Below are 7,901 nucleotides of genomic sequence, written 5' to 3' on the forward strand. Positions count from 1 at the left end.
ATCGATTCTCTCAGAGAGTCAACAAACACTCACGATCTGACACATGTTTAGCAATTCTTGGATAGGTATTGAATTCTATGATGTTGAAATTAATTTGCATTCATATCTGGTTCAATAATTGACGTTGTCAAAATTCATCAACATTTGTAGTGTGCTCGCATTGTGGAAAACTAAACCAGGGAACCTGTTCAAGACGGAACAACCCGTGCAGCATGAGATCATTTCGCCGGTAACACACCGAAATCCGTTATTTTCGGAAAATTTATCCAACAGTCTGCAAATACCTTTCCTTACGCTAGTCAAATGTTGAAGCTTCTAAATAAACCTCTTCCTATTTTGTCCAAAGAAAAAAAATAATACATCTAACACGGGTTAGATTGTTCCTAACAGGACAAATACATGACTAATTTTGTACAAAAAATTTCAGTGTCCTCAACAAGAAGCAGGGACCAACCTTTGTGGATACTATGTTTGCAGACACGTGATCTCCATCCGCAAATCTGTTGATAGTTGTGATGATCCTTGCAAATTAGTACCAGTAAGTCTATCTTAATTAATATCTTCTACTCCACTCATATGGCACATTCTGATTTTAAAAATACTGCAGCTCATCTTAAAACCGAGGACCCCTGAACCGCTCTGGCTGATGAATTGCTGATGGTTCAGAGATTTATCAGCGACTTCTTCCTGGGTCACTACATCAAACCCACTGGTGATAATGAAGATTTCAGCATATGTTCAATTGCAATTGTTGCGAAATCTGATGAGTGTTCTTCCTGTGGACACTATTTGCTCAATTGAATATTGTGGCGAATTTGCTTTTTGCGTGCTGATTCAAAATGGGATATTTTTGTTTATTTGTTCAATTGAATATTGTGGCGAATTTGCTTTTTGCGTGCCGATTCAAAATGGGATATTTTTGTTTTAACCTGGCAATTGCTTCGCACACGGTTCAACTAAATGAGTGTGTGCAATCCACATAGGAAAGCATACGTCAATCGTAGCGGAACCGTTGGTGATACACAGCAGATCGCAAATGATTTTTAGCGCTACTACGTGTGCGTAGGTTCTCCGGAACCGTTTGTGATATTGCGTTATTGCACACGAGAACTGGGAGTAAACCGTGCCCAATGCAAAATACAATCCCAGTCGTAATTTTTCAGGAAACGTGTGGGATCCCAAACGAAAAGCACACGTCACTCTTGCGGCAACCATCGGTGATACCTAACAAATCACAAACGGTCTGCAGCACTTGAATGTGTGTGAAGGGGCTCCTGAACCGTTTGTGATAGAACATTATCGCAGACGGTAATTATTGGAAAACGTGTGCGATGGAGTCTAGCATGGCAGACGGGTTACGCAGAAAACTCGTGTGCGATGGGGCACAAATCGCACACAGTTCATATGTTGGCCCGTGTGCCTTACATACTGTTTCCCAAACGGTTCGTTACGACAGACCGTATGGTTTCACTTCGTCATTAGAAATGCTTAATCGCCGATACCACACGTGCGAAAGAATTTAGTGTGTGCTGCATCACACACGATTACATTTTGGAAGTCCTCTGGATCACTGCTCCATATCCCCGACGGTTTCTGGGTCGTGTGGGAAGGACCCCCCTATCGCCCACACTCACTTGGCAACGGTTCCAAATGCCGTCGCAGAAAGGGGTTAAAAACCGTTTGTTTAGGACCGACACGCACCAGTGTGTGTATCACTACTATCAAGATTTAGTAAAAATAGACCACTCATCAAGGGTGCATGACCATAAAAGATATTACTCATATAAATAGAACAACCGTTATTATCTGATTTAAATGATTTACTGTCCCGCATCAAACAAGATCCAGATATAATGTTCATGCTTAACACTGACAGCAAATAACAATTATTCAGGTCTAAAACTAATCCCTAAGGTAGATGTAGAGGTAGCGTGCCGACGGCGATCACATCGACTTTGGAACCATTTCCCACGCGCATCGTCACCTTGTCCTTACCCAATCTCCGCTTAATCTGTAGCCCCTATTTCGAGTTGCAAATATTAGCAACAGAACCAGTATCAAATACCCAGGCGCTACTACGAGCATTAGTAAGGTACACATCAATAACATGTATATCAAATATACCTTTCACTTTGCCATCCTTCTTATCCGCCAAATACTTGGTGCAGTTCCGCTTCCAGTGACTAGTCCCTTTGTAGTAGAAGCACTCAGTCTCAGGCTTAGGTCCAGACTTGGGCTTCTTCACTTGAGCGGCAACTTGCTTGCTGTTCTTCTTGAAGTTCCCCTTCTTTCCTTTGCCATTCTTCTTGAAATTGGTGGTCTTGTTGACCATCAACACTTGATGCTCCTTCTTGATTTCTACCTCCGCAGCCTTAAGCATTGCGAAGAGCTCGGGAATTGTCTTATCCACCCCTTGCATATCATAGTTCATCATGAAGCTCTTGTAGCTTGGTGGCAGTGATTGAAGAACTCTGTCAATGACACTAACATTAGGAAGATTAACTCCCACCTGAGTCAAGTGGTTGTGGTACCCAGACATTCTGAGTATATGTTCACTGACAAAACTATTCTCCTCCATTTTGCAGTTGTAGAACTTATTGGAGACTTCATATCTCTCAATCCAGGCATTTGCTTGAAATATTAACTTCAAATCCTGGAACATCTCATATGCTCCATGACGTTCAAAACGTTGTTGAAGTCCCGGTTCTAAGCCGTAAAGCATGGCACACTGAACTATCGAGTAGTCATTAGCTTTGCTTTACCAGACATTCTTAACGTTGTCAGTAGCATCTGTAGCAGGCTTGTCACCCAATGGTGCTTCCAGGACGTAATTCTTCTATGCAGCAATGAGGATAATCCTCAAGTTATGGACCCAATTCGTGTAATAGCTACCATCATCTTTCAACTTAACTTTCTCTAGGAACACATTAAAATTCAACGGAACAACAACACATGCCATTTATCTACAACAACATAGACATGCAAAATACTATCAGGTACTAAGTTCATGATAAATTAAAGTTCAATTAATCATATTTCTTAAGAACTCCCACTTAGATAGACGTCCCTCTAATCATCTAAGTGATCACGTAATCCATATCAACTAAACCATGTCCGATCATCATGTGAGATGGAGCAGTTTTCAATGGTGAACATCACTATGTTCATCATATCTACTATATGATTAACGCTCGAGCTTTCGGTCTGAGTGTTCCGAGGCCATATCTGCATATGCTAGGCTCGTCAAGTTTAACCCGAGTATTCTGCGTGTGCAAACTGGCTTGCACCCGTTGTATGTGAACATAGAGCTTATCACACCCGATCATCACATGGTGTCTCGGCACGACAAACTGTAGCAACGGTGCCTACTCAAGGAGAACACTTGTACCTTGAAATTTAGTGAGAGATCATCTTATAATGCTACCGCCGTACTAAGCAAAATAAGATGCATACAGGATAAACATCACATGCAATCAATATAAGTGATATGATATGGCCATCATCATCTTGTGCTTTGATCTCCATCTCCAAAGCAACGTCATGATCACCATCATCACCGGCTTGACACTTTGATCTCCATCGTAACATCGTTGTCGTCTCACCAACTATTGCTTCTACGACTATTGCTAACGCTTAGTGATAAAGTAAAGCAATTACATGGCGACTGCATTTCATACAATAAAGCGACAACCATATGGCTCCTGCCAGTTGCCGATAACTGTGTTAAAAAACATGATCATCTCATACAAAAATTTATATAATCACGTCTTGACCATATCACATCACAACATGCCCTGCAAAAAAAGTTAGACGTCCTCTACTTTCTTATTGCAAGTTTTACGTTGCTGCTACGGGCTTAGCAAGAACCGTTCTTACCTACACATCAAAAACCACAATGCGGTATAGTGATTGCTTTTTGATCTTCAGAAAGAACCCTGTTCATTGAATCCGATTCAACTAAAGTTGGAGAAACTGACACCCACTAGCCACCTATGTGCGAAGCACGTCTGTAGAACCAGCCTCATGTAAGCATACACGTAATGTCGGTCTGAGCCGCTTCATCCAACAATACCGCTGAATTAAGAATCAACTAATGACGGCAAGCAATATGTATATACCCACGCCCACAACTCCTTTGTGTTCTACTCGTGCATATAACATCTACACATAGACCTGGCTCGGATGCCACTGTTGGGAAGCGCAGTAATTTCAATAGATTTTCCTATGCACACGCAAGATCCATCTAGGTGATGCATAGCAATGACCGGGGAGAGTGTGTCCACGTACGCTCGTATACCGAAAGCAGAAGCGTTTAGTAACGCGGTTGATGTAGTTGAACGTCTTCGTGATCCAACCGATCCAAGTACTGAACGCACGGCACCTCCGCGATCTGCACACGTTCAGCTCGGTGACGTTCCTTGTACTCTTGATCCAGCTGAGGTCCAGGGATAGTTTCGTCAGCACGGCGGCGTGATAGCGGTGATGATGAAGTTACCGACGCAGGGCTTCGCCTAAGCACTACAACAATATGACCGAGGTGGAAATCTATGGAGGGGGGCACCGCACACGACTAAGACAGCCGTCAACTTGTGTGTCCATGGGGTGCCCCCTCCCTCGTATATAAAGGAGTGGAGGAGGGGAGGGCCGACCCTCTCTATGGCGCGCCCCAAGGGGGATTCCTACTCCTAGTTGGAGTAGGTTTCCCCCCTTTCCCTAGTTGGAGTAGGAGAAGAAGGAAGAGGGAGAAGGAGAGAAGGAAAGGGGGGCCGGCCCCCTCCCAATTCGGATTGGGCTTGGGGGGGGGGGAGCCCCCACCTTGGCCGCCTCCTCCTCTCTCTCCCACTATGGCCCATTAAGGCCCATTGACTCCCCGGGGGGTTCCGGTAACCCCCCGGTACTCCGGTAATTGCCCGAGCTTATCCGAAACCATTCTGGTGTCCAAACATAGCCTTCCAATATATCAATCTTTATGTCTCGACCATTTCGAGACTCCTCGTCATGTCCTTGATCACATCTGGGACTCTGAACTACCTTTGGTACATCTAAACACATAAACTCATAATACCGATCATCATCGAACGTTAAGCGTGCGGACCCTATGGGTTCAAGAACTATGTGGACATGACCGAGACTCACTTCCGGTCAATAACCAATAGTGGAACCTGGATGCTCATATTGGTTCCTACATATTCTACGAAGATCTTTATCAGTCAAACCGCATAACAACATACGTTGTTCCCTTTGTCATCGGTATGTTACTTGCCCGAGATTCGATCGTCGGTATCATCATACCTAGTTCAATCTCGTTACCGGCAAGTCTCTTTACTCGTTTCGTAATGCATCACCCTGCAACTAACTCATTAATCACTTTGCTTGCAAGGCTTATAGTGATGAGCATTACCGAGAGGGCCCAGAGATACCTCTCCGATACTCGGAGTAACAAATCCTAATCTTGATCTATGCCAACTCAACAAACACCATCGGAGACACCTATAGAGCATCTTTATAATCACCCAGTTATGTTGGGACGTTTGATAGCACACTAAGTGTTCCTCCGGTATTCGGGAGTTGCATAATCTCATAGTCATAGGAACATGTATAAGTCATGGAGAAAGCAATGGCAATAAACTAAACGATCATAGTGCTAAGCTAATAGATGGGTCAAGTCAATCACATCATTCTCTCATGATGTGATCCCTTTCATCAAATCACAACTCTTGTCCATGGCTAGGAAACTTAAGCATCTTTGATTAATGAGCTAGTCAAGTAGAGGAATACTAGTGACACTCTATTTGTCTATGTATTCACACATGCACTAAGTTTTCGGTTAATACAATTCTAGCATGAATAATAAACATTTATCATGATATAAGGAAATATAAATAACAAATTTATTGTCGCCTCTAGGGCGTATTTCCTTCACCCCTTGCCAGATTCCACCTGACGGTGTGGATTGCTGAAGTTTCTTGCCATTGAACATAACTGAAAATTTAACTGAGGTCACCATGCTCATGACAATATTCACCCACTGCTGGGTGAAACCTAGTTTAGCATGATGGCTTGCAAATAGGCCCATTACACAGTATCTGCGTTCATCATGTATAATTTCAAAGCACAAATGCTGGTTCTTCTTTGCCTTGTTTCTCTTCATAAAGTGGAGATATTCATAATCCGCAATAATATTATCAGTGATCGGCTAGATTGGAACACAAGTTAACTATTCCAGATATGTAATATCAGGCAACACCAGTTTCAGTCGGTTTGAGATCAATTTTGAAGCAATTTTATAAAGGATGTTGTGAAGGAAATATGCCCTAGAGGCAATAATAAATTTGTTATTTTATATTTCCTTATATCATGATAAATGTTTATTATTCATGCTAGAATTGTATTAACCGGAAACTTGATACATGCGTGGATACATAGACAAAACACCGTGTCCCTAGTGAGCCTCTACAAGACTAGCTCGTTAATCAAAGATGGTTAAGTTTCCTAACCATAGACATGTGTTGTCATTTAATGAACGGGATCCCATCATTAGGAGAATGATGTGATGGACAAGACCCATCCGTTAGCTTAGCATATTGATCGTTCAGTTCTATTGCTATTGCTTTCTTCATGTCATATACATATTCCTTTGACTATGAGATTATGCAACTCCCGGATACCAGAGGAATACCTTGTGTGTTATAAAGCATCACAACGTAACTGGGTGATTATAAAGTTGCTCTACAGGTATCTCCGAAGGTGTTTGTTGGGTTGGCATATATCGAGATTAGGATTTGCCACTCCGAGTATCGGAGAGGTATCTCTGGGCCCTCTCGGTATTACACATCATGATAAGCCTTGCAAGCAATGTGACTAATGAGTTAGTTACGGGATGATGTATTACAGAACGAGTAAAGAAACTTGCCGGTAACGAGATTGAACTAGGTATGAAGATACCGACGATCGAATCTCGGGCAAGTAACATACCGGTGACAAAGGGAATAACGCATGTTGTCACTACGGTGCGACCGATAAAGATCTTCATAGAATATGTTGGAACCAATACGAGCATCCAGATTCCGCTGTTGGTTATTGACCGGAGACGTGTCTCGGTCGTGTCTACATAGTTCTCGAACCCGTAGGGTCTGCACGCTTAAAGTTCGATGACGATTTTGTATTATATGAGTTATGTGATTTGGTGACCGAATATTGTTTGGAGTCCCGGATGAGATCATGGACATGACGAGGAGTCTCAAAATGGTCAAGAGGTAAAGATTGATATATAGGACGATGGTATTCGGACACCGGAAGTGTTCCAGGGGTACCGGGTGCATATCGGGTCACCGGAAGGGGTTCCAGGCATCCCCCTGGCAACTACATGGGCCTTAATGGGCCAAGAGGGGGACAGACCAGCCCCTAAGGGGTTGGTGCGCCCCATGTAGGCCGAAATAAGGGGGAGGAAAGAGGAGAAGACAGAAAGGAAGGGGAGGGATTCGGCCTCCCCCTTCCTTCCTTCCTTCCCCCTTCGGATGGATATGGAAGGGGGGATGTCGGTGTCAAAACCGGTAGATGTCAGGTAGGGGGTCCCGGACTATGCGTATGAGGATTGATGGTAATAAGGGACAAGAGGGACACAATGTTTACCTAGGTTCGGGGTCTCTTAATGGAGGTAAAACCCTACGTCCTGCTTGATTATATTCGATGAGTATAGGGGTTACAAGAGTTGATCTACCTCGAGATCATAATGGCTAAACCCTAGATGTCTAGCCTATGAGAATTCTGATGGTCTCTACGGGCTAAACCCTCCGGTTTATATACCACTAGATGAGCCTAGGGTCATACAAAGTCGGTTTGCAGAGGAAAGGAATAATACATCCGGACACCAAAACTTGCCGTTCACGCATACAGGAGTC

The sequence above is a fragment of the Triticum urartu genome, chromosome 2A (assembly GCF_056163025.1).
Source record: "Triticum urartu cultivar PI428250 chromosome 2A, HENAU_Tu73, whole genome shotgun sequence".
Taxonomy (NCBI): Eukaryota; Viridiplantae; Streptophyta; class Magnoliopsida; order Poales; family Poaceae; genus Triticum; species Triticum urartu.